The 17,228-nt window shown below is 38.1% G+C and overlaps 1 protein-coding gene, 1 long non-coding RNA gene and 2 other non-coding genes across 4 annotated transcripts in view; 1 reads left to right on the top strand and 3 right to left on the bottom strand.

Moving 5' to 3' along the window:
- The window catches only part of LOC127985671 (uncharacterized), a 124,367-nt gene that overhangs the window by 18,979 nt on the left and 88,160 nt on the right, over nucleotides 1-17,228 (top strand). The gene's annotated exons all lie outside the window — the stretch shown is intronic.
- LOC127985659 (methionine adenosyltransferase 2 subunit beta) overlaps nucleotides 1-17,228 on the bottom strand; it is a 60,742-nt gene that overhangs the window by 22,678 nt on the left and 20,836 nt on the right. The gene's annotated exons all lie outside the window — the stretch shown is intronic.
- trnav-aac (transfer RNA valine (anticodon AAC)) lies at nucleotides 396-468 on the bottom strand. Its single transcript has one exon. It is a non-coding gene; the product is annotated as a tRNA-Val (tRNA).
- On the bottom strand, nucleotides 719-791 carry trnav-cac (transfer RNA valine (anticodon CAC)). Its single transcript has one exon. It is a non-coding gene; the product is annotated as a tRNA-Val (tRNA).

Below are 17,228 nucleotides of genomic sequence, written 5' to 3'. Positions count from 1 at the left end.
AAGAACGCCTGCTAGCAGCTGCATGAAAATGTTTTTCCAAGTCCTTTTTCTGCAGTACCTATTGTGATTTCATAATAAAAGTCCTGGTCTGTGTTCATATAGCAGTCCCAACCGTGGGCCATTTCTTTTTCTTTCTTTCTTTCTTTTCTTAATTTTTTAAAGATAATACCATATTTATGTCCCAGTTAAATTATCAGTAACAAAAATTTATATTCAAGAATCATTAATATATATATTTTTCTTTGTAGGGATAGGGTGAAAAGGGGTATCTAGATATTTATGTTACTGGTTGGTGTTTTGTTTGTATGTTTAAATGTTTCTGACCTGTGTACTTAACTGGACATTCTTAGTGTGAATAGTATTTTGAGAAGCGTGTGAAAAAAAAAAAAACGGGCTGTTTCCGCCCGGTTTCGAACCGGGGACCTTTCGCGTGTTAGGCGAACGTGATAACCACTACACTACGGAAACCACATGTTTTGCATTGATTTATTATTTTTAGAACAATAGTTATTTTAATCTATAATACTATTTCACAATATTAGTGTTTTCATCTAATTTTTTAGCACATGAATGCAGCCTTGGTGCACAAAAGAGACTTAATAAAAAAATATGTTTTCAAAATCTTGACAGATATTGTACTATTGAATCTCAGTAAAGGTAGACAGTTAAACAAAGGCTAAGAATAAAAAAAAAAAAATTAATCAGTAAAAATAAAAGTTGTTTCCGCCCGGTTTCGAACCGGGGACCTTTCGCGTGTGAGGCGAACGTGATAACCACTACACTACGGAAACCACATGTCCACCCTCAGGTTCACTCGCAGGCAGAGTCTTTTCTTCTTTTTTTCGCGGAGAGGTCTTTGACTGCCTGCCGGTGGGACTTTCAATCATAGGTAGCCCTGATAGTAAAGCTTGCCCTGAATGCCTCCATCTCCCACAGACGTGGAAGTAGTATGTGGAAGTAGACTGGCGGCAGCCTCAGTCCAGAATTTATTTGCTGTCCGCCAACTGTCCATCTAGAGGCCCGAATGATGACCTCCATGGCCAGGGTAAAGGCCAGTGCGGAGATGGTGCAGCCTGCCATGATTCCCACTTCCAGATGTTGCCAAGCTGTTGTGTACTCTGCTGTTATCACACAGAGTTGGATGTCCTGGAAGTAGTCCTTGACAAGGGTTGTGATAGCTGCTGGGACTCTAAAGTAGTCAAAGGCTGTCCACCGGAGGTTGTGACAGACTGAGCCAAAGGCATTCGCAAGATCCAGGAACACCACAAGATCTGTTCCCTCCTTTTTGGCGACCTGGATCTGATGCCAGATGACACTGGCGTGTTCTACACAACTGGAGAAGCCTGAAATGCCTGCTTTCTGGATTGACATGCCAATCAAGTTGTTTCTTTGGAAGTATCCTGCCAGCCTGTGCCCACTCTGAATAAAATTTTTCCCTTTACATTTAGAAGGCTGATCTGTCGGAACTATCTCCTTCTTTTGCCACACAACTCTCATCAGTTTACAGAGGAATCGCAGGACATCTGGAGCGTTTTTGTAGAGCCTGTATGGAACTCCATTGGGACCTGGAGATGATGCGGCCCTTGCTCTACGCACGGTTTGTTCTACCTTGTTCTACCTGATCTTGTTTGCTCCTTCCTTCTGCGCTTCCTCAGGAGGTTTTCAGCTCTCCTCAGTGTTGCAAGCCTGCCCTGAATCTCTTTCTGCAGCAGGTTTATACCCTCCTTCTCCTCCTCTGTGGCCTTCCTCCATTGCTTCTTCAGTCTCCTCTCCTTGACTAGCCAATCTATCTCTGTCTGCCTTCTGGACTTGGTGGGGATTGAAGGAGTAGTTCGTTTTTCTTCGACAACTCCAAATCGTTACACTCCATAGTAGGGCTGCACGATATTGGGAAAAAATTACATTGCGATATTTTATTTTTCTGCGATATATATTGCAATATTTTTCCTTACAAACAAAAATGGGGTGAGCACACTTACATTCTCATTTTAAATGATTTAAACATTGACACCATTGTGTCAATTGATAAATATGCACGAGGGAGAGAGAGCAAGACAGTGTCGTGTTGTTTGAAGATAGCTCGCTCTGTCTCTGTCTCTCTCGCGCGTGCTCTGTCTCTCTCGCGCGTGCTCTGTCTCTCTGCCCTGTCAAACTGACAGGACTTAAAAACACATGCAAATGATAAACTTCCACTCTATGTTGGTTAAGCAGTGCAATTAATCCGCGAACCACATTCGTCAAGGGCCGGGGAGCAGCTGGCATGTACAGTTAATGAATAACAGATCAACTACGACAGCCCACATCGCACATCCTGCAATGTGACTATCGTGGATTCGTACATCGCGATATCGATGCTTAAACGACACATCGTGCAGCCCTACTCCATAGGCATAGATAAGATCGCCCATCCTATCCAACTTTTTCATGGCTGTGCCTTTGATCCCTGCCAGCATGTTGCAGAGATTTCACATCGTCTTGTTGCAGGCCTTTGGCCACTTGACTAATGGCCTTCACTCCTTGATCTTCTTCTCTGCTGTTGGTCGTGATGGGTTGGATCCAGGTTGCCTTCTTGTGCAATGTTGTTCCTCGTTTAGGGCAGGGGTGTTGATGTCCTGCAGACTGTGGTGTGTGTCCTGCTGCTGAACTTCTGTTGACTGACTCGGCCTGCTTCTCAGAAAGTAGCTTTCGATGCGACTTTCCTGTTGACCAATCTTTAGGCACCCTTTTTTGCCCTGGTGTATTTTCAGGCCTTGGGGGGATGTAAACTTTGACCAACCACAAATGCAGTTCTAGAGCTTATGTCCAGCTGTAGCTATTGGAGCCTCAGGTATGCTGATCATCAATCTCGTAATCTGTTCCTTTCCTGTGTTCATTACCGGGTTATCCACTGACGAGCCATCTTCCACCCCCGCACTCGCTGGCTCAGGGGGTGTTTTGTTCGTAGGACTATTCGTAGCTATTAGGGCTGAACGATATTGGGAAAAAATGACATTGCAATATTAGATTTTTCTGCAATATATATTGCGATATAAAATCAAATTACATTTTTTTCTTACAAACAAAAATGGGGTGAGCACACTTACATTCTCATTTTAAATGATTTAAACATCGACAGCATCGTGTCAATTGATTAATATGCGCAAGGGAGAGACAGCAAGACAGCGCTCGTGTTGTTTGAACATGGTGAGCGTGTGGCCGGGGCTCGCTCGCTCGCTCTCTCTTTCTCTCTCTCTCTCTCTCTCTCTCTCTCTCTCTCTCTCTCTCTCTCTCTGCCCTGTCAAACTGACAGGACTTAAAAACACATGCAAATGATAAACTTCCACTCTATGTTGGTTAAGCAGTGCAATTAATCCGCGAATCACATTAGTCAAGGGCTGGGGAGCAGCTGACCCGTACAGTTAATGAATAACGGATCAACTACGACAGCTTAAGATGCTTAAACGACACATCGCGCAGCCCTAGTAGCTATGTGTGGGTGGGACCCATGCACCTCTCGCTGCCACGGGTAGCTAGCACATTGCGAGTAATTCTGTAAAAGTAGTTATACCATTATAATCTTGTCTGCTGAAAAAAACAAACAAACAAACAAACAAAAAAAAGAATAGAACCCCTCCCAAAACAATTGAAAATTAAATGGATTTCAGGGTTATAATGGGAATTGTATTGGTTTTAATGTAAACTATAATGGTGTCTCTTTGATGGATTCTATTGGTGGGATGTAATATGGCAACCAATAGAACAACTATAATTCCTATTGGAATAATGCTAAAAATATTTTGTAATGGTTTAATGAAAACTGTAAGAATTTTTCTTTTTTTCAGTTGGCTATTGATACTCATACTGTGCTGCACATTATTGACAATATTGAGCTGAAGCTTGACTTTGCAAATTTTAAATTGCAAATCAAATCGCAATCACAATATCTGTCAAAAAAATCGTAAATAGATATTTTCCCCATATCACACAGCGTTATATATAATATATATATTTTAGGGTTGGTAAGCTATTGCAATTTTTTATCTAATTATGTGAACGTCAGGTCCAGTCGGGTCTGTGTCTTCCTGGCGGGTTCGGGTCCAGATTTCAAATAATATACGGGTCCGGGTCGGGTCCGGGTAGGCATTTCTCGAATCTACACGGGTCCGGGTCCAGCTTTTGAAATATTAGACGGGTCCGGGTCGGTTCGGTGTAGTACATTACGGGTCTCTGTCGGGTTCGGGCATGAATTTTTGGACCCATGAAGACCTCTACTCTCAAGAACTATGAACTGTGTCACATAGATACCTGATTGGGCAGATAGCTGGTCGACTGATCAAAAAATAGGAACATGTATTTTACTATGGCACAGTAATACAGTAATAATGTACTACTTTTCCCGTGTTGTTTTTTTTCCTTTTTTTTCTGATAATTTGGAATGTGAATAAAAAGACAAAAAAACAATAACAAAAAAACAACAACAACAATCAAATACAAAAAAAAAAAAAAAAAAACACTTGCAAATAAGTTCAAACATCCATTCAATATGTATTATTTCCTGAATATTACTGATTAACTGATCAAAAAGAAGGCTGTTCACATGTGTTTTACTACTGTATAGTGCAGTAATATAGTAATAATTTAGCATTTTCTACTGTTTTATTGTTGGCTTCCTCTGTTCTGATAATTTGGAATGAGGATAAAAAAGACACAAACACACAAAAACATGCAAATATGTTCAAACATCAATTCAATATCTAATATTTCCTGAATATTATGAAATTCGAGATGGGCGCTCCTGGTGACATCATAATATGCAAATTAGATGAGTATACACCCCACATAAACTTTAGATCATGCCGAACATTTTTCTAATTGACAGTAGATCTCTATCTTTAAACCATTTCAAGCCACAAGCTTTTGAAATCTTGATGTCAAAATGCTATTTTTTTTTCAAAAATAAAAAAACCTGGCGCCTTAAGGGTTAATAACTTAGTACTCAGAAGTATTTATTGAATGAACTGGCAAGGAACCGAATATAACTCGGGCTGGCACCGCTTGGCACAACTGCTGTTGTTCTGTAGCATTTGCAGCAAAATGATCTATGATTGTCACGGAGACGAACCCCGTGATTCCCGCTACTGGCCAGCAGAGGGCTCCATCTCCTGAATATTGACTCTCACACTCACTTATACTGATTCGCACTACACTACCCATCATCCCCGTGCCTCGGACTCTGATCATCACACAGGTGCAGCTCATTGGTACGGGTATATAAATGCTGCACAACTCCATCAGTCAAACGCGAAGTCTTGTTTTGCTCCGGCTGACATTTCCAAGCGTTATTTCCCGTGTTTGATTTCCTGTTTACCAGTTCTGTTTGTTTACCGCCTCTTGAACCATTGCTGCCTGCCTCTTGACCTTGGATTGTTTATTGGACTCTGAATATTGCCTGCTACCCCGATCTCTTGCCTGTATTTGACGACGATTCTGGTTATCTCTGCTATTGTGTTTGCTGGTACTGATCCCTGCCTGTACGACCACGAGCTATTCAATAAAGCCTGCAAAATGGATTCCCCGTCTGGTGATGATGTGTTACAATGATAAATTGATGGTTTATTCTTAAACTAATCAGCGAGCTCGAATGGTGGAAGCATAGTTACAGTTTTATATATATATATATATATATATATATATATATATATATATATATATATATATATATTAGGGGTGTAACGATACGCGTATTCGTATTGAACCGTTCGGTACGACGCTTTCGGTTCGGTACGCGGTACGCATTATGTATACTGAACGGTTCGTTGGAGTATTTAATTATATTTGAAAAAAAAAAAAAGAGAGAGAAAGAAATATAATGATATGCGTTCAACAAGGTAGCCCAATAACCCAAACAACGTAACAGGCAACGCCCCTGACACTCCCGAAGAAGAAAAAAACACCATCTTATATGTTTATGTTAGGCTACTCAGCAGGCGCTCGCTCACTCAGTACGCGCTGAAGGCTCGTTGCAAAATAGCCAATGCGTTTAACAGACTAGAAATGAGAAGATCCTCCAATAACCAACAGGTCTGGTGTTTGGGTGCACTTTGGATTCCCTTTAAGCTATAATGGTGATGGCAAGAGAGTGGTGGATAAAAAAACAACGGTATGTCGCATCTGCAACATGACAGGGTACACCAGCGGGATTACAAAAAAAAAAAAAAAAAAAACCAGCGGGAATATCTGGGATATATGCGTCAGTACTATCTGGGAAAAGACAAAAAAAAGGAGAAACATGCACGCAGCAAACTATCCCTGCAGCATTTAGACACTATAGCTTACAGGGAATCCAACCCAAACACCAGACCTGTTGGTTATTTTAGGATCTTATATTTCTGGTCTGTTAAATGCATTAGACATTTTGCAACGAGCCTTCAGCGCGTGCTGAGTGAGCGAGCGCCTTAGGGGCCGTTCACATATCGTGCCTAAAAACGCATGGAAAACGCTAAGCGCGTCTTTCTCCTGAGGCGTCTGTCTTTGCTAAGCAACAATGACGTGCTCTCTCCATGAGACGCGGAAATTTCAGCGAAGGATAAATGGATTTGCAGCTCTAAAAATCGCTTGCAGTAGCTCTGCTACTGAATTTATTTCAAAATTGCAATCCATATACAACTATGATCAGCTGTTCCTTCATCTTGGCTGAGCTCTCAACGTTGTTACGGGAAAGGATGAAGCTGATTGGTTGGTTCTTGTCACATGACCCGCGGTGCGCTTGCGGCATTCTGAAAAGTTGAGATGTTTTTACATTTTGCTGTATCTAAAACGTATCGAACCGAACCGAACCGAACCGTGACATCAGTGTATCGTATCGAACCGAACCGTGAATTTTGTGAACCGTTACACCCCTAATATATATATATATATATATATATATATATATATATATATATATATATATATATATGTATGTATGTATGTATGTGTGTATATATATATATATATATATATATATATATATATATATATATATATATATATATATATATATATATATATATAATTATTATTTTTATTTAAATTATATATATGACATTATGTTATTATTTTACGACTTATAGACATTTTTACATATATGAACAATATTATTATTTATTTTAATAGTAATTTGCGGCCCATCTGCAATATCACTGGTCCACAGGTTGAAAACCACTGCTCTAATGAGTTAGTTGGCATATATAGGCTAGTGACAATGCCCCTGAATTTTCGAGATACCCCTACCGGAGGTAGAACTAAACCCAACAATGTTTTTCTTAATCTCTAAGGTCTCCCATATATGAAATGGATTCTTGGCTAAAAATATTTTACTGCTAAGATTGTTAAATTAACAGATATTGTTATACACCCCAAAATCAATAAAGGACTCAAATATAGCCTGTCCGTATGGGAGTTAAGGCATATAAACTAATGCAGATCAATCACACAAGCTCTGAGAGCTTTGAAACTTGACATGTTTGTAGTCAGGAAGTTGATTTAACTACTAGAAAAGACTGGATGTGAATATCTTGATGTATGGAATAAATAGACACATGTAAACACATATCTAAAATAAGCGGACATGCACAAATTCAATATCTATGCAGAATGTTTTCATTTACTTTGTGCTTGCTTTGCCTGGGATTATCATAGAAACACACATGATAGCTTGTTGGAAAGGTGGGGTTGTGCTGAATCCAGCAATACCAAATATGTAAATATATGATAAAAGAGAAGTGTTCTGTCTCTCAATGTATGAGGTGTCCAAAATGAATGAAAATGGAACACTGACATAATTGAGTCCAAACCCATTCATTATCAGTGGTGAGAAGAATGTTGAGAAATTCAAATATAAGAGACATCAAAAAATATTAAATATGTACTATATGGAAACAAAGATTGAAATCGAAAGATAACACCTTACCATAGCACAAACAGGAGACCAGGAGTTTTAACTTAATGAACTTTTTAATAAAACTATAACTTAACTTCACACAATACAACCTAAATTACTGTCTTAAATAAAACAAATGGCAATCTAACTAAAGAAACAAACACTCTTTGGGGAAATGAGCCCTGTCTTCTCAGGCTGTTTAGTTTATTTTCTAGCAGCAACCATTTGGAACATCAACTGCTTTTGGTAACCATTGGAGAAGGGTCTGGCTGCAGACTTGCACTTGCACTCTCAGACACTGCTTCTGCTAGCGACGTCACTTGCAGTCTTTATTTTTTATTTTGTTCTATTTATTGATAACTTTTTGTTTGAATTTCCCAACATTTTATAACAGTTGCCATGTGGCGAAGACAAGAAAAAATAAACTAAATTACAATGTCAATTGCAATCGCTACTTGCACTCTCCGCTACCTGTGACTTCACTTGCAATCAACACAAATCGTGCATGTTGCCACTGGAGACAAGACGCTGTGGTTGTGATTAAACGATTAAAACTAATTTAGTACTATAACGTACAGGGTCCTGCAAGAAAAAGACAAGCACAGACCTTGGCCACAGAACAGCAGAATATGAACGCAATGCACAAAGTCTTTCGTTAAGCGTTTTCCTCCTGTAGAAAAAACCTAACACGTACTACAAGTCAAGCAGATGGCTATGAACACAATGTGCAAACTTTGTCCTCCCATACAACATAACGCTTAATGTGGCCTAATAACAGACTAAGATGATAAAGACAATTTAGTAGGCCTAGCCTAGCCTATATGTCTTGTTGTTGACTCTAAGTATATACAGACCAGCAAATATGAACGGGCATTATGCATTAAGTGATTTTGAAGGATCAACTCCGTACAGGCAAGAAGACGAGTACAGAACGCAGTGCGTTAAATTGTACATTAAACATTTTCCTCCTATAGAAAACCATTATAAATAAAACACATAATGTAGGTTAATGGACAAAGACAGTGACATAAACAAGTTGTAGACAGTTTATTCTATATGGAAAAATGTTTAATTTGAAACTTTGCGTGTTGCGTTTATTCTGGGCTCACCTGCTTGCCTGTACATATTAGTTATGTATTTTAATAAAGTAGAGAAGCATGAGTTTGGCCTTTCTCATCTATGTCCATTATGCCGCATTTTGCGGTATGTGAGGAAAATACTATATACATATTCCTTATATTAATGAACTGTACATTTAATTTGATATTTTAATAGCATCTTAATATATTAAGCCATGTTAAGTGTTTTTTTTTTTCTATGCTTAGCTAGAGACTTTATGCAAATGTTCATATTCTGGTGTTCTGGCCATGGATTTGCCGATCTTGTCTTTTTCTTGCAGGACTCTGTACGTTATAGTACTAAATTAGTTTTAATAATTTAATCACCACCACAGCGTCTTGTCTCCATTGGCAACATGCACGATTTGTGTTGATTGCAAGTGATGTCACAGGTAGCGGAGAGTTCAAGTAGCAATTGCAAGTGACATTGTAATTTAGTTTCTTTTTTCTTGTCTTCACCACCTGGCTTTATAAAATGTTGGAAAATTCAAACGAAAAGTAATAAAAACAATAAACAAAATAAAAAAATAAAGACTGCAAGTGATGTCACTAGCGGAAGTGCAAATGTCTGAGTGTGCAAGTCTGAGAGTGCAAGTACAAGCCTGCAGCCAGACTCTTGAAACATTTTGGGGTCAACCCCCCATGATGTTACAACTGCAACACACCACTCATCCACATTGTCATCAGTGACAGAGTGGGTCATATTTGGACAGTCAGGGCAAGAGCAAAACCCTGTGCAGGTCAAGCCCACAGAAAGACACTGGCATTTGGTGGCATCGGTGCAGTTTCCGTCTGTACAGTAGAGGTGGGTGAGGTCTCTAACTCCTTTAGGTGCTGGTGCCTTCTGGAACATCACAGATTAAATGCAGCCACCTTCTCTGAGCATCCATCCTCTACCAACTGGGATCCAGAGAAGAGGTTTGGCCAGGTGGCTATGATGCCACACTGCTGTTTGGTACACGGCTCTCAGCACATGTTGCTGGAAGCCATCTTCTGTTGGGGGTAGATTTGCTGCTGACACCTCAGCTCATCCAGGTTGGTGCTAGGATGCCCATCTTGGTGCCTCTTCTTTGTCTTTCAAGATCTTTGATTGAGTGTTGGTGGTAATATCTATCAAAAACTATAACGACACAGCTGTTACCTTCCTTTCCCATTAAAGTTGCGATCTTTTTCCAGACACACTCACCCAGGTCATTGAACATTTGAAAAGCTGAATCATTGAGACTTTGAAGAAGATCCATGCCATCAATGATATATGCTGATGGATCTTTTACACTTGGCAGCTGCTGTTGTCTTCTTTATGCTTCCATCATCAAAAAACAAAGAGGGTGGGACAAAATCATGTTTAATCTGAGATACGAGATTTTTATGACTTGGGAGCGGGGAGATATGAGGTTATGCACTCATTGATAAGAATGATACAGACACAGACGTCGCTGCTGCCAGCAGTGTTCATCAAAGTCTGCGGTCGTGTCGAGCCTTTTGACAAGAGATAAGGCTTTAAGGGGTAACTAAACCCCTGGTCAGAGCCTGACTCCACCCACTGGCAATATTTGAAAAATGCTGAAAAGTGGGCAGAGCACAGCGGAGATAGAGGGGACAAACCAAGGGCAGGGCTGAGCCGGTGGGGCGTGAACCTGAGACCCTCAGTGACAGATTAATTGACAGCTGCTGTTAGAGTCGCTAAAATGGAGAGTGACTCTAGTGACGCAAGTAGTTTTGCAACAGAGCGTTCATTTCAAATAGAGGACTTTTCTCCCCCACCTTCACCTGAAGTGGAGGATGTCGAGGTGTCTGAGGACACAGGGCCAGGGCCTGAGCCATATCAATTCAAGCCACTGGCTCAAACTGCGGTCTTAACTCCCGGATTCTGATAGGCATCCGATGATGCTAGCGAAGCAGCCGTGCAAGAGAGAATGGGGCCAGTCTCCGAGTAAGGCACTGCGTCGCTTTTCAGCGTGAGCTGTGTGGAGCATTACAGCTGTGTGGAGCATTACCGAAGCATTACAGCTATGGATTTTTAACAAAACAAGCCTACTCAAATGTATCTAACCTAACGATTTTCATTCGTTATTGTAAGAAATGAAAAAGAGTGATGCAAAGATAGGCTTACTTGGCGCCAGTAGACAGACCTTTTTTCTCCCATAAATAAAACCTGTTGGCCTACTTGGGGCATTTTACATGCACAGTGCCAACTTTGAGTCAGTAAAATAATAATAAAAACAATAATTTAATGCTGGTATCCAAAACATGTAATTCAATACAAGTAGAATTAGAAATTAGATACATTTTAAAACTTCAATGCACATGTATAATAAGCCTAGTAATAATAACCCTAGTACTATCGATCATAACATACTTCTACAGAGACTGGAAAACTGGGTTGGGCTTTCTGGGATGGTACTCAAATGGATCAGGTCATACTTAGAAGGGAGAGGCTATTATGTGAGTATAGGAGAGCATAAGTCTAAGTGGACGTCCATGACATGCGGAGTCCCACAAGGGTCAATTCTTGCACCGCTCTTGTTTAGCCTGTATATGCTCCCACTAAGTCAAATAATGAGAAAGAACCAAATTGCCTATCACAGCTATGCTGATGATACCCAGATTTACTGGCACGTCTGCTGCTTTAAATTCTCGAGCTCATTACAGCAGGATTGATTCTGATTGGTTGGCAATGTTTTGTCGTTCATCAGGGGGAAAAATCGTTCTGAAAGTGATTCCAACGATATCGTTTCTTTATCGTTATAGTTATGGTGTGGACTCTGCTATTCTTTAATATTGAGAACGATTTTTAGAACTATATCTTTATCGTTATCTTTATAGTTATCGTGCTTGGTGTGAACGGCCTTTAGCGGGCAAAATCCTCAATATATAAGCACTTTAACATCTGAAGACCGGAGGAGGTTTGGAGAGAAGCTCAAAATTTGTATTGGTGACAAAATCGAAGCTATTCAAAGCCCATATGAGATCTGGGATGAAAAAAAACGTTGGTCTGACTCGCCTAATTGCACGCAACCATTTCTTTCATTTTTCGCTATCCTTTTCGGAGGGAATTTGAAAAAAACTTTTTATCAGGCCCCCAACTAACCGTACAATCGACCACACAGCAAGAGTGAACCATCCTCTTCTCTAAATCCTCCTCCAAACATGCAAAACAATCAAATTACAGGTATCTAACGGTGTTTCCTGCCACACGATTCCCATGATGCAACGCGACAAACATAAACAATGACGTCACAAAAGATCCGCCTATTGACTCCCTTTGCCAATGCATTGATAAAATTAATAGTTGGATGTGTGAGAGCTTTCTTCAGCTAAACAAGGAAAAAACTGAAGTCATTGCATTTGGAAACAAACATGAAGTGTTCAAGGTGAATGCATACCTTGACTCTAGGGGTCAAACAACTAAAAATCATGTCAGAAATCTTGGTGTGATTCTGGAGACCGGTCTGAGTTTCAGTAGTCATGTCAAAGCAGTAGCTAAATCAGCATACTATCATCTCAAAAACATTGCAAGAATTAGAGGTTTTGTTTCCAGCCAAGACATGGAGAAACTTGTTCATGCCTTTATCACCAGCAGGGAGGACTATTGTAATGGGCTCCTCACCGGCCTTCCCAAAAAGACCATTAGACAGCTGCAGCTCATCCAGAACGCTGCTGCCAGGATTCTGACTAGAACCAGAAAATCTGAGCATATCACACCAGTCCTCAGGTCCTTACACTGGCTTCCAATAAAAATATAGGATTGATTTTAAAGTACTTTTACTCGTGTATATAAGTCACTAAATGACCTAGGACCGAAATATATTGCAGATATGTTCACTGAATATAAATCTAACAGAGCACTCAGATCACTAGGATCAAGTCAGTTAGAAATACCAAGGGTTCACACAAAACAAGGGGAGTCCGCCTTTAGTTACTATGCTGCCTGCAGTTGGAATCAGCTTCCAGAAGAGATCAGATGTGCTAAAACACTAGTAACATTTAAATCTAGACTCAAAACTCATTGTTTAGCTGTGTATTTATTAAATGAGCACTGTGCAATGTCCAAACTGATTGCACTATATTTTCACTTTTTTTTATGTAAAATCATTTTCTAACTGTTTTTAAATTAATTTTAGTTAAGTAGTTTTTTTCATAATTTTAAAAGTTTTAAAATTGCTTGTCTTTATTTTTATTTTTTTTTCTTCATGATTATTTTACTTTATTTTATGTAAAGCACTTTGAATTACCATTGTGTATGAAATGTGCTATATAAATAAACTTGCCTAGTAATAAGTAGACATTTAAAATACATCAATAACTGATATCATAGTTTAAAATAGATAAAATCAGAGTTAAGGCTTGCTTTATGTGTTGCTCGACGAGGATTTCTCAATCGTTGCGACTTTAAATCCTGAGGACACAAAATGCCGTGGAAGTTCCTGCCGCGGAGTGAAGAAGAGGTGGCGTTACGAGGATTCTCAGACAGTTGAAGTGCCCAATGGAGTTAAGAGATTTGCTCTCAATCTATTTTCAACACTTTAGATTGTTTACCACGTGGGGTTTGACCAATAGCATTGAATTGTGAAAAAATATGAAATAGACAAAATTTGGACATGCGAGGATTCTGCCCGTCAGTGACGATATTTTAATAAAGGTGTTCCATTCCAATGTTAACCTGATTCAATTGGATCTGTGGTTCATATGAATTGTATAGTATACTGTGTCTTATGAAATGTATCATTATTAAATGTATCATAAATATAGATCAGCACTTACCTAATGTAAGTTACTTTGCAGTAACCATGAATTTGTCAACATTCTTCTCACCACTGTTAATGTGATTTGGACTTGAGGCTATTTTGTCCATCGTTCTTTCATTTTGGACACCTCATACATTGAGTGACAGAACACTTCTCTTTTATTATATATTTACATATTAATAATTTAAGTTGTATTGTGTGAATTTAAGTTATAGTTTTATTAAAAAGTTCATTAAGTTAAAACTCCTGGTCTCCTGTTTGTGCTATGGTAAGGTGTTATCTTTCGATTTCAATCTATGTTTCCATATAGTACAAGGTGCCATATTTAATATTTTTTGATGTCTCTTATATTTGAATTTCTCAACATTCTCCTCACCACTGATAATGAATGGGTTTGGACTCAATTATGTCAGTGTTCCATTTTCATTCATTTTGGACACCTCATACATTGAGAGACAGAACACTTCTCTTTTATCATATATTTACATATTTGGTATTGCTGGATTCAGCACAACCCCACCTTTCCAACAAGCTATCATGTGTGTTTCTATGATAATGCCAGGCAAAGCAAGCACAAAGTAAATGAAAACATTCTGCATAGATATTAAATTTGTGCATGTCCGCTTATTGTAGATATGTGTTTACATGTGTCTATTTATTCCATACATCAAGATATTCACATCCAGTCTTTTCTAGTAGTTAAATCAACTTCCTGACTACAAACATGTCAAGTTTCAAAGCTCTCAGAGCTTGTGTGATTGATCTGCATTAGTTTATATACCTTAACTCCCATACGGACAGGCTATATTTTAGTCCTTTATTGGTTTTGTGGTGTATAACAATATCTGTTAATTTAACAATCTTAGCAGTAAAATATTTTTAGCCAAGAATCCATTTCATATATGGGAGACCTTAGAGATTAAGAAAAACATTGTTGGGTTTAGTTCTACCTCCGGTAGGGGTATCTCGAAAACTAAAGCACTTTTTGACCATTTGTCACTAGCCTATATAGTTGCAAAGCTGCTTGTAGTGGATTGATTAAGGGGATGATCAAAATAAAATGTAACAATATAAAACGGTTGGAGTATTAATCTCACATCTATTCATTTAGACTCAAATAACACTCAACATCTAACCACTCACAAGCTGTAGTAATACTGTGCAGATCTTAAATAAACAATGTCAAGATATGATACAGTTCATTATACTGTAAATGGAGTAGATTTAATATGGTGTTCGTTGTGTGTTATAGATAGTCATACTCTTAAACTTATAACCACATATACGTAAGTATTATGATTTATTATAATTGTTGTTATGATTATTTATGAGTTAATATATATATAATATAACATATTATAAAAATTGTTTATAATGCATTATGCATTCATTATAATGTCTTAAGAATACCCTTATAATATATTATAAATACAGGCTTCATTTAAAGTGTTACCAAATTTTTTTTTTATTTTAATTTAACTTGCTTTCCATTTATTACTTAAAGCAAAGTACTTCATTGAGACCACAGCAAATACTACTAGATTAACTAAGAAAGTTTAAACATGATTAAAGAGACAAGAGAACAGCTAGTAAAAATAAGAACAAATACACAAATTACAAGCATAGATAAATACAACAAAATATGGTAAAAATAAAATAATGTTGGTAGTATTTAAATACAGAAATTTAATAATTATAGAAAATAACACTGCCAAGCATTAAATTTAATTTTACGATTTTTATCACAGCTCTTTTGTTCTTTGATTTATCATTAATGACAGCAGCAGTTGTAGGCCGCTGTCCCTTTCAAACCTGATGCACGGATCTGATATAATGATAAACATCACATCCCATTTCTTTCTCAGCTGTTTTCATTCACTTGAGACATAACTGACTGCGTTTATCTGAATGAATGTCGAGATGGGAATTCTGACGGCATATACAGTTTACAGTAGGTGGACAACCAAAATGGCTGTTACCACCACCGCAGGGTCACGGCATTAACTGCAAGTCAGTCGCATGTTAAAGTTATTCACAAAATATTGCAGACACGGTGGCACTTGCGGCGATAGAAAGTGCACTCTGGTTGGCAACCTACTGTACCTCAGATGTTGGATAGTCACTTGTTTCATTGTGTGAGGGAACTTATACTTATTATTTTGTTATTATAAAGATATTGTCTTGGTAATTAATATTCAGAGGGAGGGGGCTGAACACATTCTTCTCTCTAACAACGTGTTTACACTGGGCAGGGCTTATATGCTCCGAGAACGGACACATCGTACTAGTGATACAAAACGCATAGGTCTGTTAAAAGCAATACTTTTAATATAGACAAATTATTTTTAGGCTGGTCTACTGTACGTTTTTTTATGACTGCCGTATTCGCAAGTATTTTCCAAACAAATTAAGTGCATTTTTTTATCATGTGTAGAATAACTGATTAACATGGCGGATAATTTACTACATCAACAATATACTATACAGGGTTTTTCCTGGGTCAAAATTGGCCTTCGGTGGTGGCTGAACGACATGGTCATCCACATACAGAAAAGACTACCCTAGTACCCACATGATCCGCAAGTCCAATATTGACAATAAATGTTCAATTAAAAACAAATACAAAGAAAACGTTTTTTTTTAATCCTATTCATGAAAAAAACGATCACTATCATCTTTTCTTGCCCTCTTTGCAAAAAAAGCTGTGATTTTCCACGACTTGCTTTCATAGTGAAGAAAGATAAAATCCTTTTTTGATAGACCTGATAATTATTTTAGTATAATCATATCAATTAAAAACGTAACATTAAAAGGTGTAATAGTGTATTTTTTTACCATATAAAATTTAATAAAATTAGCAGCTAGCTAGCAACAGATCTAGTTTCATCTCACTCCAGTCTAACTTTAAACTAAATTATTTTATAGGTAATTTACTACACATTGTCATAGGCCTATACATACTGTGGATTATTAAGGCTAAATTTTATTTGACACTCTTGCTAAATGGGGTAAGCACACTTTCTTATTTCAGATGTGTTTGTTCTTCTAAGAAGTAATGATTTGTTATACACCGATTCAGACACTGACGGGCAGACCAATTGCTTTAACCATTCTTTATAATGAATTGGCTCAAAGGAGTCATTAGGTCACAAATCAGACTTTAGCGGACATGTTATGTGGGAATCCTGGCTGTTAGGACATCGTGAAAGATTTGTCAACACACACACACACAGGGATGTAGTGGAGGCTAAACGCACATAAACGCCATTTACGCACCTCCCAAAATTTGGAAATAGTGTTTATCCACCTCTAAATTGAGTTTATCCACCTCTAAAAAGCCTACAGTTCCTATGACATTTTAAATTAAGGTTATGTCGCTTTAGTTTCATATTGTTCATTATTAGTTTCATAGGTTGTTTGTTGTTAAAGAAGAAGTCTTTCATATTACGCTGCAACTTGTCA

Source organism: Carassius gibelio, chromosome B21, assembly GCF_023724105.1.
Source record: "Carassius gibelio isolate Cgi1373 ecotype wild population from Czech Republic chromosome B21, carGib1.2-hapl.c, whole genome shotgun sequence".
Taxonomy (NCBI): Eukaryota; Metazoa; Chordata; class Actinopteri; order Cypriniformes; family Cyprinidae; genus Carassius; species Carassius gibelio.
This window is presented reverse-complemented; position numbering and strand designations above follow the sequence as displayed.